The 25796-nt window shown below is 40.6% G+C and overlaps 1 protein-coding gene across 1 annotated transcript in view; it reads right to left on the bottom strand.

Moving 5' to 3' along the window:
- LOC140268234 (disks large-associated protein 1-like) overlaps positions 1-24963 on the bottom strand; it is a 120795-nt gene extending 95832 nt beyond the window's left edge. The window contains exon 1 of the mRNA XM_072363000.1: positions 24860-24963. The gene's annotated coding sequence lies outside the window, so the exon portion shown is untranslated. The remainder of the gene's footprint in view (positions 1-24859) is intronic.
- Positions 24964-25796: the final 833 nt, after the last annotated feature.

Raw genomic sequence — 25796 nt, 5'->3', positions numbered from 1 at the left:
CCTCTAAGCTTCTTCACCCTTATGCACCTTCCCACACTCTCAGGTCTGATCAGCTGCTCGTGATTGTGCCAAAAACCAAGAGGAAGCTCAGAAGGACTCATGTTTTCTTAGTTGCAGCTACAAAACTTTGGAACAATCCCCCTCTGCACATCAGACAGGCCTCTTCTCTGTCTGTTTTTAAATCCCTTCTTAAAACTCATCTTTTTTCCTTGGCTTTTAACACTTTATTTAATTTATTTTATTTTGTTGCAATTTCTTGTGAACCTTTTATTTATTATGTCTTTATTTATCCTGTACAGCACTTTGCTCCACTGTGGTTCTTTTAAAGTGCTAAACAAATAAAGTTGGATTGAATTGGTAGCTTGAAGCTGTACCACTGATTTCAAAAGAGGCAAACCCTGCAAAGGAGAGGAGTGCAGCATCTCACTCCTGCTGCTAAAACTTTGAACTCTGCCAAATTGGTTTAGCGGACTCCTGTGCTGCTTTGACCAAAACATGTCACAAGCATTTAATCAAAATCTATGGGTGCTCAGATCAAGATGGAGCAGGACATCACATAGCATAGTTGAGATGTGATGTATAACATAACTTTCTAGTGTAGCATTTTAATAACGTTATATGATAAGTAATAAATTATTGAATGACAATGCTTTGACAGCAGGTGGTTTTTCATTAAGTAACACGCGCATCATATCATTCTTTAAAATACAGCAGCCTTTTCTGGTAATAGCTAAGATCTTTATAAAAGTTTAGTTTTGTAGTGGTATAGAATAAGTCATTTGTTTTTAAATGTAAATTAGATTAAAGGTTGGAGAAGAAAAACGCATCAAGTTAACTATAAATCATGTCAGGGCAATAAAACGAAAGCATTTCCCTGTGGCCTAATCATTTTTCTATTTAGATTTTTTAAGTTTTGTCCTCGTGTAAGCCAGGAGTCTCCAACCACCGGGTCACAGTGCATTTCTTACGGAGTCGTGAGTTTTCCAGCAAAATGAAAACAAGCAAGAAAACAAAGAAAACCCTGAAATAAGCATTTGTTACCAAATGATAATTGTTCCAGAATTATATTGAATTATATCGAATACATTGTTTGTTACTGGAACATGCTGCTGGGTTGATGTTGTTACCGGTAATATTAGTGAGAGATGTTTTATTCGCTGTATTATCAATGACATAACACTATGCTACATTGGTTGAGAAACTTAGCCAAGTGCTAATTACAGTACTATGAAAATCTGCCTGCTGCTGGTGGTGCTCAAAAAGATATGTATGAATGTAACACTAAAATAACTCTTCCTAGATTTATATTTTTAATACAAAAGTGACTTGAATATTTATATTTATATTTGTACTTTCACATGTATGTATATGTGTACCGTATTTTTAGGACCATAAGCCTTTAATGTTCTCAAAATTTGATAGTGCACCTTAAAATGCGGTGCGCCTAATGTATGAATTCATTCTGGTTGTACTTTCTGACCTAGAACCGATTTTATGTGGTACACAGTGCTCAAAACTCTGTCAAAATGTTTTAGCACAGCCTCGGTAAGCTACGAAGCGGCACTGCTTGATGAGCCGATTTCAAACTCAACCCTATCAGTCACGCAGTACAACAAGTGAGTTGAATAAAGTTTGACTTCCCTGAGTTTTGTTTAATTTAATGCGTCTTATAACCCGGTGCGCTTTATGTATGAAAAATACAGTACTATTTTAGGGGTGTGATGAGATTAAACTCGATATTTCTCATCGCGTTAAAAATCTGTCTCGTGAGATTTGTGAGCTATCCAAACTTCTATTTGTGACCTGTGGGGGCAGTAATGCGCCTTTGCTACGTCTAGCCTGCCAGAATCTGAAGAAGGAGAAAGAAAAGAAGAAGAGGAGGACAAGCAGCAAGCAGGCAGAATGACATCAGAAAATACCGATATTACCATTGAAGATGCCCCCGCCAAGTGAGCGCATATTTTCAACAGCAGGAGACATAGTAAATGCGCAAAGATCCCAACTGCTGCCAGAGAATGTGGGTATGATAATATTCTTAAAAAAGAACATGGCAGTGTATTTGCAGCAAGTTGTCAGTGACACACTTGGTCAGGCTCTGTTTGCACTCTGTATTGACAGAGTAGAACTTTGATTTGGTTTTGCACATGATATTGTTTGCACTTGAAAAAAAAAAGAAATTATTTATTTTATCGTTTATAAATTTCAGTTTTAGTTTAAATTTGTGAAAGAAGAAGTTTATTAAAGCTCATGCTTACATCATGCATTTAAAGAGTTAAATAAAAGTCTTTTGGTCCAGTCATATATTTTGTCATTGTAGTATTCTTAAAATCTCGTCTCGTCTCGTGAGCCGAATGTATCGTCACAGCCCTAGTTGTTTGGGAACATTAGGGTTCCTACTTTGCTTTTTGAGGATGATATGGTTCTATTGGCTTCTTCAAGCAAAAACCTTCAGCGTGCACTGGAGCAGTTCACAGATGAATGTCAAACGACTGGGATTAAAGGCAGTTCTTCCAAATCTGAGGCCAAAAATGCAAGGAATGCTCCCTCTGAGTCGGGGATGAGTCCCTCCCTCTAGTAGAACAGTTTAAGTATCTCAGAATCTTGTTCACGTGTGATAGCAAGTTGGAGCAAGAGATGGACAGACAGACTGGGGCTTAATCAGCAGTAATGAGGGCACCACTTTGGTCCTTGGTGGTAAAGAGGGAACTGAGCCCTAAGGCAAAGCTTTCAATTTACTGGTCCATCTTAACTCTAACTCTTTCCTATGGTCACAAGATCTGGAAAGAATGAGGTTGTGGAAACAAGTGGATGAAATTGACTTCCTTTGGAGGATGGCTTTGTTCAGCCTTAGAGATAGGGTGAGAAGCTTGGCCATCTGGAGGGAAGTCGGAGCCAAGCCGCTGTCCATCTGCTTCAAAAGGAGTCAGATGAAGTACTTCGGGCATCTGGTTAGGATAATTCCTGGTTGCTTTCCTTTGGAGGTTTTCTGGGTATGCCCAACTGGGAGAAGGCCCCAGGGCAGATCCGGAACTCGCTGGAGGGATTATATATCCCATCTGGTCTGGAAGATCTTGGGGTCCCCCAGGAAAAGCTGAAGAGTATTGCTGAGGAGAGAGATTTCTCTCCTGAACCTCTGCGACTTGACCTTAGATAAGCAGAAGACAATGGCTGGATGGATTTAATTTTTTTTTTTAAGGGAATAAGTGACCACATATTTTGTTTGTGCTTTAGAGTTGTCTTAAAAAAATGTGTTTTTGGTTGTGAGGGCAATTTAACCCTTTTCAGCTTAATCAAAGACTCAGCAATTGTAGATCATTGGATGTGGTTCACTTTTCCCGGAGAGAAACAGAGTTGGGAAAAGGTTTGGATTTTTTTTCAGTGTTTCACAGATAACAGTTTATGAACAAGAATAAGTACAAGACTCACTTTGCAGGGAGACTGAAGCTAAAAACACTTTGTGTTACTAAATTCATACCTAAGACAACTGAACACATCAATTTGTTGCTTTTACAACCATCAAGAAATACAAAGTTACTGGCACAAGCAACTGTACAATTACAAGTACTAAGGATATCTACCAAACAGACATATGCTGCTGTAATCTTTGCTGTGGTGGTTCATCATGCTGCACACTGGAATATTCGGGATCCGATTCTGGCTCCAACACATAAATCTGGATAATATATGATAATACTGCGTGTTCATGAGTCACCATCGTCCCCTTTCCTGTCCCCTCAGCAAACCTCCAGGATTGCAGCCAATCAGAAAATACTTGGCTTCCCCCAAAAGAAAGCTTTAACAGGTCCTTTCTACGTGAGTGTTGCTTTTCTTTGACAACACAGTTCTTCAGAAAAATCCCAGATCAGTTTAAGACATTTAGAAGAGGGTTACCCTAACATTGGGCCAGACATAGAAATAGTCACATCTTGACTGACCAGGAAAAAATAATTAGTTAATTAATTAGAAATAATGACTATTTCTATCCTGGGGGAAAAGGAGGGCATGGTGGAGGACTAGTAACACCTGAATGTTCACCTGGAGACAGACAGGAAACAGACTGAACTGGAAATTCAACACTGATGCTTTCTAAAAGAAGGGACAGTACAGCCTGTACTTCTTAAAGGTCCTTGACATTTTGCACAAAGATGTTTCATAACTTCTATAAGTCTGTGGTGAAGGGTACAATCTGCTTTGCAGCATCTGTTGGGGCAGCAGCCTCAGACGCAGAGATTCAAGAAAACTCAAAAAACTGAAAGCTGGATCTGTGCTGGGGACTGCTCAGGAGCTTGTTCAGCTGATTGTACAAAGAGTAATGTTGACAAGAATGATCAAGACAGAAGACAACACTACACACCATGTACACTGGTGATTCCCAACCTAGGGTCCCAGCCTTGCTTAAAGGGATGCCAAGGATCCCAGAGGGTGTGTGTGATCTTCAGTCCACAGAGGCTGCAAAAATTAGATTTGCTCATGTAAAAAGTTATACCACATTACCTGGACTATCAAAAAGTCTGTCTGAGGATATAATGTATTAAGCACAGACATATGTTGTGAGTGCACCTATAACTCCATAAACACTTGAGTTCACCTCAAGGACACATTCACTTACAATGAGAACAACCATCTGATTTGGGCTCCTGAATCAAACAACATGCAGTTCAAATGGGTGCAAACTGGAGTGCAGAGTTAGAAAAATTTGAGAGGAGGAGCTGCAACAATATCCACGTGAAATACTCCAGTCGCACTGTGTGTGTGTCTTTCTAGACTGATTTGTGTACCCATTTATTCCGCATGTAAACATGTTTTATGAAGGAGAAGAAAGAAAGGTTTCCAGAAAAGAAAAAAGAATGGTGATCACTGCTATACATAATACTGTGATAAAACAGCACTGTCACTACCTTTCTATCCATCTTTGAATGGGTGTGCACATTTTACGCAGTTAGCACATTAGCAGCTGCTACAGGAGAGGAGTGCTGTTTCCACATTGGGGATGTGATATGACAAGTGGAAAGTATTAAAGTAACATCCATATGATTGGTACGATGCACGTTTCCCCAGGAGAAAATTGCATTGTAACATGAGCAGAGTTACTCTCTTTACCTGTAAGTGGTTATAAAGTTGTTGACCTGTGTATGTCATCCATTCTTACTGAAGCTCTGTTCAAATACACCCTTTCTTTCTGTATGCTGACCAGTAATAATGGATCTTTAACATGATGCACCTGGTTGCTTAAGAGTTGGAGGTGTTAGAAAGCCTTATGAGCTATCTAAAAATCCAAAATGAGTCTTGCAAGACAGAACCATTAGCTTGGCCTTTTAAATCACATAACATCCTCCAGCTCAGTTTGCTTAAATTCTCTGAAAATTTCCTTTAAGAGAAAAGTATTCATTGCAAGGATTGAACCATTTGCAATAAACAGATAACTCCTTGACGTGGTCCCGATTGAACTCTACTGATGCACAGAGGAAGTTGTACTGACTTCATACAGCTGTATAACTGAAGAGACAAAACTACCTTTAAATACCACAGTGAGAGGGAGACAATAAGAAATGCTGGGGGCCATTAACAATTCCCTTCATTGCCTAACACTATTCAAAAGGAAATGTGCGTCACTATCTGTGTGGAAAGGATTTTTCATTTCTGGCTTTTCGCCCACTTACTATTCTGATTCAACACACCCGTTAGAGCAAGGCAGAAATAAGGAGAAAAAATAAGAGCAGAGAAGAGTGTAGGCATAGCCTTCTCTTCATATCTCAGAAAAGATGAGCGCTGCAGTTCTGTTTTCCTTAGAAATTAAAGCCAGGGTTTGTGCATGCCTTTGAAGCCTACAATAGACAGACAGGCAGAAAGGAACAGCTCTGTGGTGGGATGTGCGAAGGAGGTGGGGACGGAAACAACCAGCTGACTGTGAAAGAAGCGTGAATCATGAAGCATGTCTTCAACACTCAACTCCTGTCATACAAATTCTTTAGACTGATTACTTTAGATTGAATGTATTTGACAATAAAGCCTCTGTAACTACACTCTGTATGAGTATCAAAAGGAAATCATGGCTTTCACAAGAGGGAGAATATTACTATGGATGTACGAATACATAACACAGTCTTCTTTAAAATCACACTCAAGGGCTTTTAAGTTACATTTTTTTAAGTATGCAGGGACATTAATTTAAACTAGTCTGCACTACTTGCTAATGGGATCATTTGAGTCTGTTTTATCTTGAGTGATTATGATTGTGGTGTATGATTATGATGATTATGGGTTTTGGCTACATTGTCCTTCATGTTTTGTTTCAGTAAATCATTCTATGTTATATTTACGGTTCAACTGCTCAACTGCAAAGCCTGGACACAAGCTTCTCCAGTGATTACACACTGAATGACGACACAGTGGTGAAGAAGTGAAACATATCAATGAAAATGATCAATTTAATATCAATTTGATTATCAATTTAATTTAGAATTTCCCTTTGGGATTGATGAAGAACATTTGAATTTCCTCTTATTTCATTATCACTCAGGGCTTTGAAGAATAGTACACATAAAGAGGATTGTTTCCAGTTTTGCGCTTGAAAAAAACACTTGCTGTATGGATCTTGTGAAAAAATTGAAGTAGAACAATAATGCTTTTTTAGTATTTTATCTGATCTACTATGGCACAGAAATTTAGTGTTTCCTTGATTACAAACGGTCACAAGCAACCACTGTCACGTTTTAGGTTTTGATTCATGTCTTGTCTTGTCATTTCCTGTTTTATTTTGAAATCACTAACTTCAATCTCGTTTCAGGTACCTTGCCCTTCCTCTTGTGTCAAGTGTCTGATTGTCTTCCCTGATTCCAAAGTGTTTCCACCTGTTCCCCTTGGCTCCTCTTGTGCTCAGATAGTCTGCGTCTCCCTTATCGTATGCCAGTGTTTTGTAACCTGTCTCGTTCCTCACTCTAGCGCCTTGTCCCACAGTATCAACAGCCTTGAACCCATGAGCCTGTAGTCGAGCGATCCTCCTACAGTGCTATCTTTTGTTGCAAGTTTTTCCATAGCCTTAGTTTAGCCTCGATAAGTTTTCAGTCTGTTTTGTTCCTCCGTTTTTTGGAGTGATTTTGATTTGTTAATTTTTCATAGAAACCTCCGTTAGAGGAGTGTTGCGTCAATTAAGTTTCATAGTTCCTCTTCTAGTGGAATGATTTTGTGTTTGAGTTTTAGTATATCCTGTTTGCCTCCATTAAAGGAGAGCTTAGTGATAATTATTAAGTTTGATAGTGCCTCCCTTCGTGGTGAGTTTTTTGTTCTGTAGCGTTTGTGCCCTGTTTATTAGGTGAGCGTCTTTTGTTTAAGTCCGCCTCATTAGGAGAGTGTGAAAGTTTATTTTGTAATCTTTCATAGCCTGTTCTGTTTTCCTCCTGGCGTGGAGAGAGTTTTGTTTGATCATTTTCTTAGCTGCACTCTCCTTCAAACATAGTTATTGAGGGGAGTGTCTTAGGAGTTTCACTGCCCTTTTGTTTTTGCTCTGTCTGGAGATCCTCAACTTGTTTATTTCAAATAAACCTTCTTGCCTTGAAATCGACCCTGCATCTGTGTCCTGTTTCCCGTGACAACCATATGGGAAGATATATGTTCCAACATTACACATTACTAATACACAACTAATTCTAATTAAGACCTGTCTAAGTCTTCAAACTAGAGATATTCCTCTCTTCTTTCACAAGCTGACAACAACTTCCTGGGGTCATAATAAGGGTGCTCAAGTCAATGAGGCACTGAACCTTATCTGCCGATATTTGTCCAAAATAATTGACGGTCACGAAAAAGCCTGATCAGACCAACATTATCATTTTAAATGAAGCAGCCCTCTTGGAGGGTACAGTAAGTGCTTAGGACTGCAGTTAAATCAACACAAGCCAAGCTTTCTTTGTGTTAGCTGGCTCAACAAACCCTGAACCTCCACTAACAAATTCTATGTCAATAGTTCTTACCTTTCTTTATAAACTCAAATTTTCCTTTAGCCGATCTGTGCACACTCACATGACATGTCTGTATTACGCATCATTTGAGCGTCGATGCCCGACGTCCATAAGTGGGGCTTTTGCTGACAGCCCAACACCGTGCGGGGCAATTGGCATTTGCAAGAGAACACCAAGACTGGCAGATTCGCCATTGGCCTGTGCTGTTCATGGATGAGAGCAGGTTCACACTGAGCACATGTGACAGATGTGTCAGAGTCTGGAGACGCCGTGGAGAACGCTCTGCTGCCTGCAACATCCTCCAGCATGACTGGTTTGGCAGTGGGTCAGTAATGGTGTGGGGAGGCATTTCTTTGGAGGGCTGCACAGCCCTCCATGTGAGGTACCCTGACTGCCATTAGGTACCGGGATGAGATCCTCAGACCCACTATGAGACCATATGCTGGTGCAGTGGGCCCTGGGTTCCTTCTGATGCATGACAATGCTAACCTACATGTGGCTGAAGTGTGTCAGCAGTTCCTGCATGATGAAGGCACTGATGCTATGGACTGGCCTGCCTGTTCCCCAGACCTGACTCGTTCCATCCACCAACACCACGTTGCATCACGGACTGTCCAGGAGTTGACTGACGCTTTAATCCAGGTCTGGGAGGAGATCCCTCAGGAGAACATCCGCCACCTACAATGCCTGAACAGGAGCATGCTCAGGCATTGTAGGAAGGTCCTACAGGCAGGTGGAGGCCACACACTCTACTGAGCCTCATTTTGACTTGTCTTGAGGAATTTCCACTCAAGTTGGATCAGCCTGTAATGTGATTTTCCACTTTTATTTTGAGTATGATTCCAAATCCAGACCATGGGCTAATGATTTTGATTTACATTGATAATTTTTATGTTATTTTGTTCTCAACGCATTCCACTCTGTAATGAATAATCTTCCTCTGAGCTTCCTCTTGTTTTTTGGCACATTCAGGAGCAGCTGATCAGCTGACCTGAGAGTGTGGGAGGGTGCATAAATAAGGGTGAAAAAGCTCAGAGAGGTAGGGCGGGGCAAGGCCACTGAGGGATTTAAAAACAATTAAAATCATTTCAAAATGGATCCTGGAGTGTACGGGCAGCCAGTGGAGTGAGGCTAAAATGGGGGAAATGTGCCCATATTTACGTACATGTACATGTTTATGAATTTGGCAGACGCTTTTATCCAAAGCGACATACAAGTGGGCAGATAGGGTAAGGGGATCTTGCCTAAGGACCCCTACTGGAGGTAGTTCCTTTAATGCAGAGGATTTGAATGAACCCAGGTCTCCCACACAAAAGGTGGCAATCATACATTTTGAACCATCTGAAGACGGGTGATGGAGGATGCACTAACCCCCACATGGAGTGTGTTACAGTTGTCCAGCCAAGTAGTAAGCTGCCTTGGAAAGATTGGCTGCCTCAACTGGAAAAAGCTTGATTTAACAACTGACCTGATCTGGTTGTTGAGCTTAAGATCAGAGTCCACTTTAAACCCCAGATTAGTGATGGTGGGTTTGACCACCGGGGCCAGGGAACCCAGATCTACAAGGGGGGTCTCTCAGTGGTGCCACCAAAAGCCCTCACTTCTGTCTTTTTATCATTAAAGTTTAAAGGTTTAGAGCCATCCAGGCCTTTATGTCGCCAAAACACTTCAGTAGGATTTTAAAAGAGTATGTGTCATTCTTTTTAAGCGGCACATAAGTCTGGCAATCATTTGCATACCACACTTCCTAAGTATGGAGCCAAGCGGAAACAAGTAGAGAGAGAAGAAAAGGGGGGGCAGAACTGTGCCCTGTGGGACACCACAGGTGAGAGGAGCCAAGGAGGATAGAGAGTCACTAAGGCTGACACAGAAGGTATGGTCAGCCAAAATTTTCAGGGACTACACCTGAGGACAAACTTCTATGACAGATGGCCCTATAGTGGGGAAAACCTCTTTAAATAGTCGAGGAGGGACAGCATCATCTGGAGAACCTGAGGACTTAAAACGACCAACAATCTCCTGTGAAAAGGACAGAGTAACTGGCTCAAACTAGTTAAAAACAGCAGAGCAGTGAACAGAGATTGAAGGGTCGTAAGCAGGAGGATAGATAAGAGCTCTAGTAAAAGAGACCTTATCAATAAAAAAGTGCAGAAAGTTCTCACAAACAGTAGTGGAGGCCTCAATACACAGTCTGCAAGGCATTAAAGAACGACTTTATGATCTTAAACAGAACACGGGGCTTGTGACAGTTTGACAGGATAATGTCAGAGAAACATTTTCTTTTAGCATCTTTCACTATTCGCTGATTATGACTCCTTTGAAAAGACACCCGCAGTTTGTCCTTCCTCCATTTGCATTCAGCTCTACGGCACTTGCGTCTGACAGTCAGTGTGGTTACATGCGGGCAATCGGATCGGATTAATGGCTAAATCACAATAAGAAGCTTAATCCGACAAGAAATTGAATCGGATCGGGTTACTTGCGATCGAATTAAGACCCCGAGATAACTCGATCCGATTGCCCACTTAACGTGCCTGCAGACGAAAGTGGATGGGATCGAGCATTCTGCGCATGCTCCAGATTTTTTCTCACGAACGTCACCCGGAAGTCAAAGGAGACGATATTACTGTTGTTGTCACCGCCATCAGAAAGAAACAAACAACGCGATGGAGAATGCGCCGTTGTGCATCGCGTTTGTGCCATAACCATGCACATCACAGATGTAGAGGGACGCAGCTTCATCTCGCTCTTCGTTCGCCATCTTTCTGAATGCCTTAGTTTTGTTGTTGTTGTTGGTGGTGAAGACGTCAACAGGAAATGGCTCTATTAGCGATAGCTGAAATGGGTACAGCGCCACTTATCTACTGTGGTTGCATGCTTTGTGCCAGTGATTTGATAAATTCACCGCCATGTAACGAAGGATAATTACCCTCAGATAAGGAGCATAACCCAACTATAGCTATAATCGAGTTAATCTCATCATGTAAACCCACTGACTATGAGGCGTGTCATTTAGCCAGGTTTCAGGTTTAGCTTTAGGCTGCCAAACAAAGGTCACAAATTACACTTAATGACTCAATAAATATATCATCACAATGAACTGGCTATAGTCTGTAAAACACCTAACCACCTATAGGAATGCTGAAGTAAGCTGTCACTTGAGTTAATTTAGAAAATCCACTTCTGGGTAGCTTTAGCGCATCAACTGGGAAAGCTCTGTTTCTCCAAACAGAGAGCATTCTGGCCACATTTTACCTTGAAGCACCAGTTCTACCCATCTCAACCCATAGGCAAACCCTGCCAATGATGCCGTCTCACATCAAAATGGCCCAGTTTGACCCATGGGTAACTGTCAGGTAAACAGCCTTGGTTGCTAGCCTGAAGGGAGCTCCACTTAAGCGGAAGTGACAGTGGAAACACTAGGCCCTGGTACGCACTAGCTCGCTTTTGCCCTGATGGCACAGATGCAGCTAAATTCATGAAGGTGGCTCTTTTAAAACCCTGCAATTTCACAGGAACAAAGAGAAGGCATGAAGACTGCCTCAGGGTGTCAAATAAATATTTCAATTTACAGTTATTTAGTATATTATTATAGTTATTTTCAGCATTATTCTCTTATACTACTTGTAGCAACAGTGCTACTTTTTCATTTTTTTTCTTTAAATTCTCTGTAGCTTTCCATGACCTTTGAATAAGGTAGGTGTCATCCCATTTGTCACGACTATAGTTTTTTCATGTTTTAGGGTTCTGTTAAGTCATTAGTTTTGCCATGTTTTCCCTCAGTCACTCTTGGTCATCAGCTTCACTCACTTCACCTGTGCTTTCCCCCTCAGCTGCACTCCATCACTAATCACCTCCCTTCAGTATTTAGTTTCCAGATTCCCCAATGCACTCTGCCAGATCCTCACTGTCACTCATGAGTCATGTTGTCAGGTTTGTCCGTGTTTTCCATGTCATGTTTTTCACAGTTCAAGTCAGGTTTTTGCTTTGTCAATTTTCATAGTCAAGTTCTTTAATACTGGCTCAGCTGTGCTTTCTGTTGTTTCTTTTAAATAAATCAAGTTTTACTTTGAAATATCTGCATCCAGGTTCTAAACTTCCACTACGCATCGCACCCAACCTCACCAAATGTGACACCATTAGTCTGAGGCATTATTAGACACTAAGACAAAACACAGCTATGGTCATCCTGGAATGTTGACTTATTAACAAGAGACAAGATCCTTACAAGGGATGGAGAAATGTTACAAGAGCCACCAACATGACACATGATGTTTTTATATGTAAATAAACTAGGGTCCACATCCACACATGACCACATCCATTATAGCAGGGATGTAAAACTCCGGTCCTCAAGGGCCGTTGTCCTGCAGGTTTTAGATATTTCCCTGCTCCAACACACCTGATTGAGATCAATGCCTCATTAGCTGGTTTGTGCAGAATGTAACAATCTTTTGAAGAGATTAATTTAATCTGAATCAGGTGCGTTGAAGCAGGGAAACATCTAAAACTTGCAGGACAGTGGCACCTCGAGGACCAGAGTTTGACATCCCTGCATTATAGCTATCAATGGGAATGGAAATCTGGTTTGTGCATCGTGTGCAGTTTCACAATAATTAATATTCATAAAAGACAACCATACAAACAGAGTGATACCAATCAGACAGCATGGGCCAATCAAAAGGAGGACCTTAATGGTAAATGAGGCACTGAAACATTAAAAGCATTAAAACAGGGCATTGAAAACAGAGTTACAATCTAAAATACAAGCTAAATAAATAATGTGATTTGAAAATCAAATGCAAATCTCTTCAAGCAAACACAAAATGTATAAACTCAGGCTATTTAAGACTACTTTTCATTGGCTGACAGGCTTTATTGTATCTTGGTGTATATGCACACATACACACACCACAAGAAGCTAAGTAATATCTTGCAAATAAGCTATTTATGACTCCTCTGTTTCACAGATTAATTTGTTAACCAGCGCAGATCTGTTTGACATCTACTGGCTAAAGATGACACCCAGAGGTCTCATTATTTTACTCCCCTGGTGGAAACCTTATTAAGGTGTTTGCTAAAAACAGCTTAATTGAAAATATTCAGCTTTTGTAGATAGAGTTAAAATGGGAGATGTGTATAACTATGTATAACTATAGTTCTACACTGATGAAAAGAGCAGAGTGATACTGCTCCTAAAACAGATGCTGTAGGAGAGTTAACTATTTTTTTTTAATTATTAAAGCACCAGTTTTGTCATTTTAGAATATATTGTAGTTTTCTTGAAGTAAGATTGAGTCTACCCTTTTTCAGTCACTGGATCCATGATTTGAACTAGTGCTATTGAGCGTATAACCTGTGAATGGAAGTTTATTTGTAGGGCTCATTTCATCACAAATAAACTTAATGGAGTTTACATTGAAATACATGGTGTCTAAACATATAAGCACAAGAAAAACAAGCATATTCACAGTAAACACACGACATTCGGTGTAGGCAGTGTACATGAAAAATCCAACAAGTCAATAATACCCCAGTGACAAATTCAAATACACGCAGTTGTTGAATATGTACAACGCAATATAATAACCAAAAAAAGTTATAAGTTACAGAGGGCCAAAATAAACATGTCCTGAATGGACTAATAGCAGGATTTTGAAAGGAATTCTACACTCAACACAGAGTACTAGAGTAATATGTTCAAATATATGTGTTCATGTAAGAATTCTGGCTGCTGCATTCTAAACTGAAGTGGTCTTATTGGCTGTTTAGCTAATTCTGCATATAAAAGAGTTACCGTACTCTAATCTTCTCAATATGAATGCATGGACCAATTTCTCAGAGCCTCTTTAAAATAAAAACATATTACCTTGTTAAATATTTGAGGGATAGAGAGCAATCCGGGTGTGATATTGGTAATGTGGCTTTCAAAACTGAGATCAGTATCAAAGAAAGATTTTTGACTTGTCAAAGAATGTAGTGACAGATGTGCACTGTTATGATCCGTGGTTAATTGTGTATTGATTTTCTTGACTTTTGACTTCTGGTCTTTTCATGGTTTGATCATTTCTTGGTTAATTGTTTCCTCTTATTTTATGTTCTTAGTTGACATTTTGTTTAGGTTTAGGAGTTATTGGTTTGTTATCAGGATTTCTTCGGTTTGTATTAGTCCCGTCTTTAGTTGTTTCTCTCATGGTTGTTTTTGTTTTTACATGGGTCAGTAGTCTTGTCTTGCCTCAGCTCTGATTAATTTCTTGATCCACCTTCTCACCTGTAGTTTTCCTCAGTTTACCCTGGTTGGTCAATAGCTCCGCTGCCTTCAGCTGTAATCACTCGCTAATCAGTTCCACCAACCTGTATTTATGCTTCTTGGTTTGTCACAGTCCTCATGGATCTTCCCTGTACGGCTCTGTCATTGTGTGTCAGTTTTTGCCATTTGGTTTGTTTTGTATTTAGTTTTAGAGGCATCATGGCATTAAATTATTTTCAAGAATGGTAGAACTTTGAGAATTAATCAGCACTGCTTACATTAACATGACATTTATCAATAAATCTGTTGATGTTTGAACAGAATTGCATTTTGCTTAAAAAAAATAGGCACTCGTGATCAGTACTGACAAAATCTATAAAACTTGTGGCTGTAGTATCATGATCTTTACAAAAGACAGGTCAAGCATGTGTGTAATGATAATAGGACACAAAACAAACAACTAGGATTGCAAACATTTTGCTAAAAGCTAGTTTGATGACATCACGAAATACTGAGTCAAACTCAAATGCTGACTTGCTTGGTTTTTTGGTTGCTTCAGGAGTGAGACATGATAACAGGTTAACCTAATAGAATAGAAAAATACTTTATTCATCCCCCAGTGGGGGAAATTCAAAAATAATAATAACCTGATTGTAATGTTTCGGTGTATCACTAAATATACAATATATAGACAGCTTAAGCTAATTTTTATGAATGTTTGCTGAAGTGAAACGAAATCCTTAAAAAGAAGGGAATGAAAAATAGTTTTATTTTCTAGCAAATCATTTCAGCAGCAACAAATATCAAATCTTAGGAACAGAGTTAATCTTATAGAAGGAATTCTGTCCTCTTTATATTATACTGACCCATGAGTCGATTGCAAAGTACAGTTGGTGAAAATGGCCCACAATTTTCAAAAAGTGAATCTTGCACGGTTGTCTTACTAAGAAAGTATAAAATACATACTGCAGTATATGCTTGTGTTTTGAAAGTTACACTTTAATGTATTTTTCTAGACAAAATTCCTTGAACTAGTTGGCCATGTGTAAAATACAGTGTTTTATTTGCATGAAAAAAAATTATTTTGATTTTGGGAAGAGGACAGTTTTACACCAGTGTCCAAAACCACAGGATCAAAAATTAAAAAGAGATGAGAAATCTAGCATGACAGAGAGAGGAATTATGTAATGAGAGTCTTGTTCTCTGATGTATTAGTTTGTCTTTCTTGATTAATTCTGCCTCTCTCACTCCGATGTCTCTGGCAGGCACAGTGAAACTTGGCATTGCTTTCTTATGCAGTGTGTAATAAGACCTTCCTCCAGCTGATTGTTGGGCATTAGCTTTTGTTTTGCGTCCTGTTTATTATTCCAACAATAAATGACCACTCTATCCATTTGAAAATACTTTGAAATGTCATAGCAAGCTTTACATTGCTTTAGATGGGTGGCAGTAGCTCAGGTGGAAAAGCAGTTGCCTACCAATTAGAAGGTCGGTGGTTTGACTGCCGGCTTCCCAGGGCCACGTGTCAAAGTGTCCTTGGGCAAGACACTGAACCCCACATTGCCTGTCCATCTATGTGAATATGTAGAAGAAAGCACTGTATAGCTTGTATATAGACATGCTGATTGAGTGAGTGAGTGAGTGAGTGAGTGAGTGAATGTGGCATATACTGTCAGAGCACTTTGAGTGGTCAGCCAGACCAGAAAACTGCAATACAAATACAGTCCATTCTTGAGCTTTTTGCGCAATACTTAAAATAAAATATAAAAAATGGTTAGAGTACAGTGAAGAGCAGGGTGTTATGGTGAAACACACACTAATAACACAATATTACTTTGTGTTCAATAAATACGCTTTTTCAAGAGACTGTGCTGCATTAACTCACCCAGCACACCATCTCACGTCTTCACTGGCTGTCTACTTCTCATTACATTTTCTGTGATAGACATCATGTCTCCCTTGGCTTTTTCTTTCCTGGTCTCACTGACACCTATCAGTCTTGAATTATCAGGCTGTGTTCTGTCATTTGTCTGTATATTTACAATTTTGATTTCTTCAACTTAGACGATATCCTATGCAAATCCTTACTTTGTATTGTTAAACTGGTCCTAGCTTGGTTGTAGAGCACTGCTTGGGACTGCTTTCAAAATCCTGCACCCACCAGATTTCTGACCATAACTGCCTGGTCCCAGATAGTCTGTTCTTCTCCCGCCTGCTCCCCTGGTATTTGTAACCATTTCCACCTACTCCTGGGGTAGGTGGACAACATTATGGCGCCCACCGAGGCGGACGTGTTTGCTCGCTCTGTCACAGAATACAGACTTTTTCTTCTTTTTTCCTTTAATTTTTTTCCACTGTGCACAAATGCAACGCACTGCTAACCTACAACGGACAAACACTGTTGGACATAGAAACCTTCTTAAAAGGCCTAATCTTGACCCCTCAATGTTATCAAATTTTAGACCTGTTTCCAATCTGCCCTTTCTTTCTAAGGTTTTAGAAAAAGTTGTTTTTATACAAATACAGTCCTTTCTTGAGGATAACTCTGTTCTTGAGAAGTTCCAATCTGGATTTAGGTGCACAATGATATTGCTCTGTCTGTGGATGCCAAGTGCCCTGTTGGCTCAGTGCTGCTTGATCTCACAGCAGCCTTTGACACGGTGGACCGTGCAGTCCTCCTATTACGTCTAAGTAATTATGTTGGCATCCACGGCACTGCATTGAAGTGGTTTACATCTTACTTATACAGTAGAACCTTCTCCGTTATGGTTGGTGACCTGTCCTCTTCCATTGCTCCTCTCTCCTGTGGAGTCCCACAAGGATCTGTTCTTGACCCTATCCTCTTCTCATTATACATGTTACCACTTGGGTCATTTATAGCCAGGCACAACCTTTCTTTTCACTGTTATGCAGATGATTTACAAATCTATCTGCCAGTGAAGCCAAATAGTAAAGGTGCACAATGTTCTTTGCTATGTATTGTATTGCTGACATTAAGCAGTGGTTGGCCCAACATTTTCTACATTTAAATGATGATAAAACTGAATGTATTGTGTTTGGGGATACTGTGAAGGCTGACTTTAGCACCTTGACTTCAAAGCTCAGTTCAACCGTCAGAAATCTGGGAGTGACCTTTGAAAGTCATCTGAGGTTTGACAAACAAATTAAGAATGTTGTCATGACTATTTTTTTCCAGTCGCGTCTCCTGGCCAAAGTTAAAATGTTTTTAAGCCGTCACAACCTTGAGAAAGCCATCCAAGCCCTAATAAGTTCAAGGTTAGACTACTACAATGCACTTTATGTCGGCGTCTCCCAGACTTCTCTCAGTCGCCTTCAACTTGTCCAAAATGCGTGTGTTTGTGAACGACTCATGGTGTAGGGATATACGGACTGTTCATAATGTCACAGCCCTTTTGGTGTCTTACAGGTCCTTATGGGGGTGTGTATCTTTCCCTCTCTCTCTCCTCAGATCCTGAGCTGACTGGAACATTGGGCTCTGATTAGTGCAACTCAGTACACCTGGCAAGTGTGCTGTGAAGTGGTGATTAGAGCTCTCTCTTTTCAATTGGCTTCTCTTGCTCCCTGAGGACAGCAGCGTATTTTGGGTTCTGTTGGCATTACCTTTTGGTTCTTAAGTCTTGCACCATACAACACACTTGCAGCACATTTTCCACTTACAACATCACTGCACTACTGACAACTGATTGCCACTCCTCACATTTATTCTTTTGTTGCAGATTCAGTTTAGTTCTTGGATTACTTTAATAAATCAAATACTTGCTTTGCAAATCTTTAAACCGTTTGCTTCCTCATTTTTAACATGGCCTTTGAGCTAGGCCGTGTCAATAAACACTGTTCACCTGATGTGGAGCTTTTGCTGCTGGAATGCCGAGTCTACTATTTACCGCTGTAATTTACTGCTGTGTTTTTGGCCTCTGTTTACATCCCCCCTGCGCGCTAACTCCACAGCAGCTCTCAGCAAGCTCCATGACGTCATCATCTCATTAGAGACGGCTCATCTGGACACAGTTTTTATTGTTGCCGGTGATATCAACCATTGCAACTTAGAGACTGTATTTCCCAAGTATCATCAGCATGTGGATATTCCCATCCGTGAGAAGAGCACGCTGGCTCACATATACAGCAACATATGTGGCGCATACAGGGCTGCAACCTGCCCCACTTCGAACTCTCATACCACATCTCTCTGTTCCCGTACCCAGCCTACAGACATAGACTCAAACAGACAAACCCTGTCACCAGACAGGTTAAACTTTGGACACCATTGACTGAGAGCACCCTGCAGGACTGTTTTGCCCTGACAGACTGGGATGTGTTCAAAGCTGCAGCCATACATAAGGACTCTTCTGTCAGCATACAGAACTAAGCAGAGTATGTCACTGGGTACATCAGCACTTGTGTTGACAAGACCTTACCTGATCAATAGTCAGGTAAGGTGCATGCTGCGTGCTTGCTCCACTGCATTTAAATCTGGCAATGATACGGAGTACAAAGCTGCGAAGTACGGACTGAGGAAAGCCATCACAGTGACCAACAGGCAGTACAGAGAGAAGCTGGACAGCTTCTATTCTTCTGCCGACTGCAGGCGGATGTGGCGTGCAGCAGATCACAGAATACAGGAACACCACCAGCATCATCAGCTCCTCAGACAGCCTGCCTTGTGACCTCATTAGCTTCTACACCCGCTTTGAGACCACCAGCGACATCACAGGGGAAAGGCCCACCCAACCCCCTGCCTCTCCTCCATCAACAGTATCCTCAGTCCAGGTACTTAAAACCCTGAAGAGGCTCAACCCCCGCAAGGCAGCAGGGACGGACAACATCACTGGGTGGGCCCTCACCGTCCCCTCCTGCTTCAAGACCACAACCATCACCCCCCCCCCCACCCCCCCCACCCCCCACCCCCAAGAAGAGCCCACCCACCCTAACCCTAACCCCCACAAGCTCACCCATAAACTGTCTGCTCTTGGCCTGAACCCCACCCTCTGTGAGTGGCTCCTGGACTTTCTGACTGACAGGCCCCAGCCTGTCAGGATCGGCAACAGGACTTCAGCCAGTATCATCACAAACGTGGGCACCCCACAGGGGTGCGTCCTCAGACACCGTAGTAATAGAACGTATCATCGGCAAAGATCAAGCGGCCTACAGGAGGGAGGTGGCAAATCTGGTGTCATGGTGTGAGAACAACAACCTCACCCTCAACACGAACAAGCCGAAGGAGATGATAGTGGACAAGAGGAAGGAGAGGAGACCTCATCAGCCACTATTCATTCGAGAGCTTTCGGGGGAGAAGGTGAGCAACTTCAAATACCTGGGGGTGCACATCAACGAGGACCTCACCTGGACAGTAAACACCACAAAGCTGGTGAAGAAGGCTCAACAACGGCTGTATTTTCTGAGGAGGCTCAGGAAGTTTGGTATGTTGACTGAGATCCTCTGGAATTCCTACAGCTGCGTTGTTGAGAACATCTTGACCAGTTGCATCACTGAGTGGTACGGCAGTGCCACTGTCATGGGCCGCAAATGCCTGCAGAGTGTGGTAAAGACAGCTGAGAGGATCATCAGGTCTCCACTCCCCTCTCTGCAGAGCATCTACAACAACAGAGTCCACAGGAGAGTTGCCTCCATCATCAAAGACCCCATCCACCCCCAACATGGACTGTTCACACTTCTCCCCTCAGGCCGTAGGTACAGAAGTGTGAAATGCACGACCACCAGGCTCAAAAACTCTTTTTTTCCCCACTGCCATCAGACTCCATAACATCTACTAAACTGCAGTACCAATAAACTGTTTACATTGATTTTTGTACTTTTCAGTGTATATATATGTTATTTATTTATATGTTCATTATTTTCTTATTTTCTTATTCTTTTGTTTATTTGTATTTTTTATGTCACATTTTTTTACTCCTTTGACTGGCATTCTTGCTTTTTTATTTGTATTTTTTATTTATATTGTACAGGGAAACGTGTTTCTACTGAACGTATGACAATAAAAACTTTGAATATTTGAGACTCTGGTTGAAGGGACACTTTAAGCCACTGAGGAAGTTAACCTGCAAGCGTACTTCAAGACAACAATAATTTGCATTTGCTTTAAGTTAAACTTAAAAACCAAGCGTTGAAATGACCCAAGTAAAATCATCACACATTGTTATGTGCTGATCATTTCCTGGCATCTCTACAACATAAGTAGACAGGTTGAAATGAACCAGTTATTCTTTCAGCCTGACTGAGATTATTTCAGCTGTGAAAGCAAAAACAAAGATATACAAATTGATAACCCTCTTCATCTCATGCTCTCTTTTTCCCAGACTTCAACTATTTCTTTAGCAAACAATGTCATTTTAAAATATAACAAAACAAAAACAAATCAAGAAACCAGTCTTTGATCTACATTTTCAATAAGGACCAAAACTCTGATACTGGGAAACTGTAAGGAGGATTGATTATCTCAACTCAAATAAAAACAAAAAGAGAGCACAACACTAACACTTTAATGATGCTTCATTAGTGATGCACTAACAGTATTCCGGGTATTTTTTTAGTCCTGGGACATACACTTTGTCCATTAAGACAGCATTTTTCTGTATATGTTTGCATGTCCGTGTCCTTGGTTCCAGATCACATCAGAAATCACAGTGTTTTGTGTTTGAGGCTGTGGCGGAGTGTAAAAGCGAGAAATCAGCTTCAGACTGCTGTGCTTTGGGGAGCTAATCATCTCAGTGGTTAAATATTATAATCCATTAAACCCCTTTGATCCCTGCTCTAAGCCACAACATCCACATAAAGAAAGATCCAGTGTCACAAGCACACAAACGGCCAACACACTCAATTTTAAACTTCACAGAGGGCATCACTATGGAGACAATAAAAAGCTACACAAAAAAAACTTTGTAAGAAACACTTCAGTTTATGCTAAATCCCATACTTACCCCTGCCACCATTAGTTTTTTCAGGCTTTTATGAAATCTAGGCTGAGGTATCCATACAAGAACACATACACACAGCAGTAGTATAGATTAAAATCACTTTGTGTTTTGAACTGTTGGACATTTAAAGATGTTTGTGATAATCAACAAATAAGAAAAAGACTTGGATGTTTTGTGCCCTTTTCAATTTTTTTTCTTAAGTAAAACACCAACTTTTATGATTGTCCTGTGAGGTATTCATTCATTTTCTTTTCAAGTTACCAGCACATTGTTTGAGATTACATCAAAAGTCCAGTATTGATTAGCTCTATCACTTGTCAGTTCAATGGTTCACGAAAGTGACAGCCGATTTGTTTGACAACAATGTTGACCCTATGAATGTCTGGGAATTTTTCAAGTTTAAAGTTAGACTGGAAGCCATTAAAGGAGGTAAATAAATCAAAAAGGAAAAAAATAGATTAATCTGTGCTAATGAATAAATTGAACCATCTTAAAAAATTAACAAATTTATTCCAACAACTGATGAACAACTCAGACCTTCCTGTGACACAAATCTCTTCACCATTGAATTAAAATTTGAATTAAGACTCCTTCTTCACTGAAAAAAGATAACCACCCTGGCATTGACGGTCTTTCAGGTAAATTTAATCTGCACTTCTGGGATATCCTCCAGGAAGCCCTAAACTACTAAATGCATCAACCGTGGGGAAATGACTCCTACAATAAAGCATAATTTCTCTTCTTCCAAAACCAAGACAAAGATCCTCTTTTCATTGATAACCGGCATCTCATTACTCTTGTGGCTATTAATTAGAAACTGCTAGCTTTAGTTTATGCAAACATATTGAGAAAAGGCCTAGACCATATTATATCAGAGACCCAGACAGGCTTCATAAAAAATAAACACCATAGCTGTAATATAAGACTCATCCTGGACCTCCCTAAATTATGCTCATAATGTGATACCAAAGGCCCTGATTTTATTTTTAGATTTCCACCAGGCATTTGACAGAATGGATCATTAATTTCTCTGTCTTACCGAAAAAGTCTTTGGCTTTGGCATCTTGTTTGACACAACACAACTACATAAGCAGCTCAATCACAGTCAGTCTGGAAACCTCCAATAGATTCTCTATTAAAAGAGGAGTCAGACAGGGCTGCCCTATCTATTCATTCTAGCAACGAAATTGTTGGCAATATCATTTATGAAAGATAATCTCTTATATCAGTTTTTAGCAAAAAGTAAAAAAAAACATCTCAACTGGCTGATGATATTTTTTTTTCTTAAAAGATAAAGATCTGCTTGACTATTCTACTAGCCTCATAAAGCTTCACTGTGAAATACCTTGGTTTTTATCTAACTGCCAGACAGCAGCTAAACATTTTGAACATAGATGAAAATCCATATCAACTGAGGTCAATAAAGTTTTCCTGCACTTTATTTGGAAAAACAAACCAAGAAAAAAAGTGTTTAACAATTGCAAAGCTGAGTGGTTCTTTGAAGTCCTGGATTTTATTGATACTGTTAATTATTGGCTTAAAGGATGTCTTAGTAACATAGAGTCTATTTGATATTTTATCCCAAATCACATCTTTAACCAAATTGGAGGAATTTCTTTTGATAGATCTAGAAATTCAGCCTTTGAGGAGGTATACAGTCATTACATCGCATTACTGATGTAGCAAGGGGGAGACTATGCCTTGATTTTAACTCTGAAGATCACAAGATCAAGATATGCAAAAGCACTGAAAGTATGCTGCTTGCGTTTTCATTCTGGGGAGAGTTCAGCACTGTGTTAGCATTGAGCAAACTACTGGCTTGCTATGAAGCTGTGCAGCAACAGTGGCTGCACAACACAGCCAATATTAGAAAAAAACATCAACAGAGGTAAGGAGTCTAGATCATGTATTCATTTTTATTTCACTACTTCACCAGGACACACACATCTGAGTATGGACTTTATTTTTATACATAATTCTTCTTTGCATGGAGGAGTCTCTGTGACACATTAAACTGATTTAAACTACAGTCAAATAATGTGAGCAGATAACTAACCCTAACCCTAACCTACAGTAAAAACACTTGTGAATAACTCAGTCAATCAGTGTACCTGCATTTTGTGCCATTTAACATCTTGGAGCAAATTGTTGGATTTAGCTTTCCTTTAAAAATGTAAAAAACAAATAACTCCAAAATTCTGCAAATGAAGTCCTCTCTGTCAGGACATTATTTCATCAGTACAAAAAGCACTTTAAACACTCAAAAGTAACTAAAATCCTCAACATTATTATCCGTGTCTCCACAGTGATAAAAATAGTACATTAGTTATCAGAAGAATAAGTTCACCGCTTGTGGTCTGGTTGAAGATCAGATAGTCAGATCCAGCAGTTCTGGGGGAGCAGAATCTTCCTGGGGACACACCACTTTTGCTATTAGTGTGGATGTCATATGTGTGCCAAGTGATCATCTTGGCTCATTTGCTAAGTGTTTATGGGATTAAAAATAATGATAAGCATCCTATAAACTTTCATAAATGTAGCTAAATTAATGGAAATGTTGAGTGAGTGTGGTGTTTTTTACCTTTGTAAATCTTTCAGACCCTTTTCAATGCAGAATAGAAAGTCCCCCACTCTCAATAACTATACAGAAGATAGATATAACCTCCTCATATAACATCAGCCATGTCTCTGGATACTGTGTGGAAATAAGAAACGGAGAAAGGAAAGATCTGACACCCACACTTTTCTCTCTTACCAGCAGCAGAATTAGAAACATGCTGATGTCCTCTCATTCTCAGCCACAGGCGACACGACGCAAGCTTCTTTAAGATCACAACTTCTCACTGAAGCGGAATAAATAGCCTATACAGTATCCACATCACCGCCGAAAATCAGGCGACCTCAACATCCAACACATCACAATCAGACAATGAGAGCAATGTTACCGGTAAAACCTGTGTCTGTCCTCCACATCATCCCTCCATCCAGCTGCGCAAGTGCGCTCTCGAAATGCACAATTAACCGAACAGCTTCAAGGAGGTATGACAGCGCGTGCTGGGGATCTCCTCTGCTTCGCTGTCTTTATGGGATGGAGCGAATGACACAGAACATATTCCATCATCTGCGAGCTTTAGAGGCCACTTCAGAAAAAGCCCGCATCTTAGGGATATTCATGACCTTGTAAAAGAAAATCCTTCCTAATTCCACCACACACAGCAACACAGTGCCCGCGCTGGTAGTCGCACCTCCTCGGCTCATCTAATTTCTACCACTAAATATCTACCTGAAACTTTAACTTGTGCTCAGAATAATGGTGCGTGGGCTGTGAGCTAAATATAGAAATAGATCATCTGTCCAATAATGATAAGATAGATTTTTAGGACTTACATGGAGATTTTTTGTCATCTTGTTTGAAGCATTGAGTAGGATTGGCGTTGCAAATGAGAAAGGCATAAACCAGAGAAATGGAATTCGACAGCTGTGGATTTCCGCACGCGCGAGAATGGCATACATCTGAGCTGATGCTGGAATCTCCTTTAACGCCAGTGCGGCTGAGAGCAGCCTGCAAGCGAAGCGTCGGCTGTCACAGTCCGCCACCGGTGTGACTCATTTAGCTACAGAAACCGATGGAGAAAAATGAGCAGCTGGATCTGATCCGCGCTCCAAACCGTACATGTCTGTAAACGTGCCCAGCTTACCTCCAGAAGCTCCTCACACCATCGCTGTCCACAGACACCGCTGCCTAATCCACAGTTCCTGCTGCTGCGCGCGAGTCTAAGAGAGCGTGCAGTGGATGTGCGGGTACAGGTCGCACAAGCCTGTGGTCTGCAACAACTGCGGCAGCAAGTTCACCCCAGCCAGTCAGAATTCCACCGGAAGACGGGTGGGGGGGGGGGGGGGGGGTACAGAATAAAAGTACGTTTCATGTGCAACGTTTCGGCCTCAGTATTGTTCCAATTTAAAATCTGTCTCAGCGTTAACAGAGAACTTATATGATATGTCAGCATGAACAGGCCTTCAAAGCTGGCGCAGTACCCCTTTCATTTAGTCTCTCTAGCCTCATATTTTCTGCAAAATCTGCCTTTACGGCAACTGTACATGTTGCACATTTGTGTAAGGCGCAGCTCATGTTCAAGTGTTCATGCTCTCATCAACACATGTGACCTTCGACTAAATGTTTCCAAACTTCATTTTTAACCTGCAACACAGTACAGCATTACCGAGGCCATAACACCTAAATAATCTAATCACTTATGATAACTTAGCTCAGAGTGCCAAAAGGGTATTGTGTCTTGAAGATAAAATTTAACTTATTGAATTCTTGCATCAACTCCCATCATGACCACTTCTAAGGTGATATCACTTTGAGGATGTATTGCCTACTGTTGAGGTCTCTAACAAGTGTCTCTAACTAAGACTATATCTGGGCCATATGGATTCAATAAAAACACACACCAGGTTGGCTGCTTTGATACCATTCAGATCATACACACTTTCCTCCTCTGTGACAATAGCTGAAACTTTGAAATCTGAATTAAGTTCTCATTATTGAACTTTCTTGAGCAAAAGCTCATCCATTCGAAAAAATCTGAGATATCTCAATGTTTATTATTAAAGAAACATAGACCAAGCAAC

This window comes from Leuresthes tenuis, unplaced genomic scaffold (genome assembly GCF_036924035.1).
Source record: "Leuresthes tenuis unplaced genomic scaffold, fLeuTen1.0.hap1 SCAF_14, whole genome shotgun sequence".
NCBI lineage: Eukaryota > Metazoa > Chordata > Actinopteri > Atheriniformes > Atherinopsidae > Leuresthes > Leuresthes tenuis.
This window is presented reverse-complemented; position numbering and strand designations above follow the sequence as displayed.